Raw genomic sequence first — 1,808 nt, forward strand, 5'->3', positions numbered from 1 at the left:
ACCTAACCCATGTTGTGCCTTAACCTAACCCATGTTGTGCCTTAACCTAACCCATGTTGTGCCTTAACCTAACCCATGTTGTGCCTTAACCTAACCCATGTTGTGCCTTAACCTAACCCATGTTGTGCCTTAACCTAACCCATGTTGTGCCTTAACGTAACCCATGTTGTGCCTTAACGTAACCCATGTTGTGCCTTAACGTAACCCATGTTGTGCCTTAACGTAACCCATGTTGTGCCTTAACCTAACCTATAATGTGCCTTAACCTAACCTAAAGTGCGCCGTAACCTAAACTATATTGCGCCTTAACCTGACGCACGTTGTCGCTGAACCTGCTCTGTAATTGTTATGCAACCCGTTAAAGTAGTGTAGTGTTGCCTAACCGCAACCCTCGCAATATAGTTCGCTACTCGCACTGCCCGGTCCCCTGTGTATCGCGTCATGTTAAACACCTTGCAGGTGTTGCTGACTTTCCACATGCTCCTGCTATACACTGTAGTGTGGATAGCAGCAGGACGTACATGCCCCCCCCCCTTCCCCCCTGCCTTCGCAAGCTGGTCGGTGAGAAGTTTGCATGTTCAATGCCCTTCGCATGCCGACGTACTCAGCCTACGTTGTGGTACGGCCTGTCACCTGTCCGCCGATGTACGCAAAACCCACAAACTGTACTGCACATTGCTCCGTATGTACTGAATGATACATCGTGGCCCATGTGACCGTATGACGACAGCGCCTAGCAACGGCGGACCATACAGTCCAAATATTGTGCACGCAGCTACGTGTCGTCTCCCTATAAGAGCTGGATTGCAGTGTGGTACGCCATACAGACGTGTGGGAGGAACGGACGCCCTGGATGGCGATCAGCATGAGCAGTCTGTTGATGTAGTGGAGCGTGTATTCGGACGTAGTCGTCTCTTCTCACACACCGTGATAGCATGTTGCACCGCGTTCCACATCTGCGACATGCTGCAGAGGCGGGCTGACAGTCGTTCGCGCAATGGACACCGCATACGTACGGGGTCTACCTTCCACGTGTTCTCTAGGCGTGCACATGTTGTTGCGTCTATGTGGGCAGACGTAGTGTGTTGTGACACCTGACACAGGCATGCAATACTCGTTGCAAATGGCGATGGACGTGTACGTTTGCTGGTGACGTTACGCAAATGAACAACCGGTAACCCGTTGTGGTGCGGTTGTTCTCGCTAGAGGTGAATCAGTGTTGGCGACGATCGGTCGAGCTATTAACCGGTTGTTTCAGGGATACCCACCATGCCCACGAACGTGAAAGGGGACCCACCATGCCCACGAACGTGAAAGGGGGGGGGGGGGGGGGGGGGGATCTGGGTGTGAGGCGATACGCGGCGGTGGCTGGGTGGGACCGTCCCCGGCCGGTGAGGGGGGGCCGCCCGGCGTGCTGGCAGCGCGGTGCGTGGGCGCACGCGCTACAGCCGGCTGGTGGGGGCGGCCGGTGGCAGGCGCGCCGGCCGACGGACGCGGCAGGCGGCGCAGCTGCGCGCCGGCGCCCCCTGCTCGCGGCGCCTTGCGGCCAAAGTAGGTCCTCGCGGGCCCGGTGCGAAGCGCGGTGGCCATCTGCAGTGTGCTGGTCCGATTGAGGACTTTGTGCGCTGAGGATGCGCCGCCGCCCGGCGCTCGGCGCCGCGACGCCGTCTGCTGCTCGGTCGCCCCAGCGGTTCTCGCAGGTGGTTTGTATCGCAGCTGTGCGGACGTGTTGGCGCGTGCGCTGTGCTGGGAGAGTTCGCTTCGGCACCCAAGTAGGGCTTTTGTCCTTCTGTGGCGCTGGCGTTGGA

This window comes from Schistocerca serialis, unplaced genomic scaffold (genome assembly GCF_023864345.2).
Source record: "Schistocerca serialis cubense isolate TAMUIC-IGC-003099 unplaced genomic scaffold, iqSchSeri2.2 HiC_scaffold_1080, whole genome shotgun sequence".
Lineage (NCBI taxonomy): Eukaryota > Metazoa > Arthropoda > Insecta > Orthoptera > Acrididae > Schistocerca > Schistocerca serialis.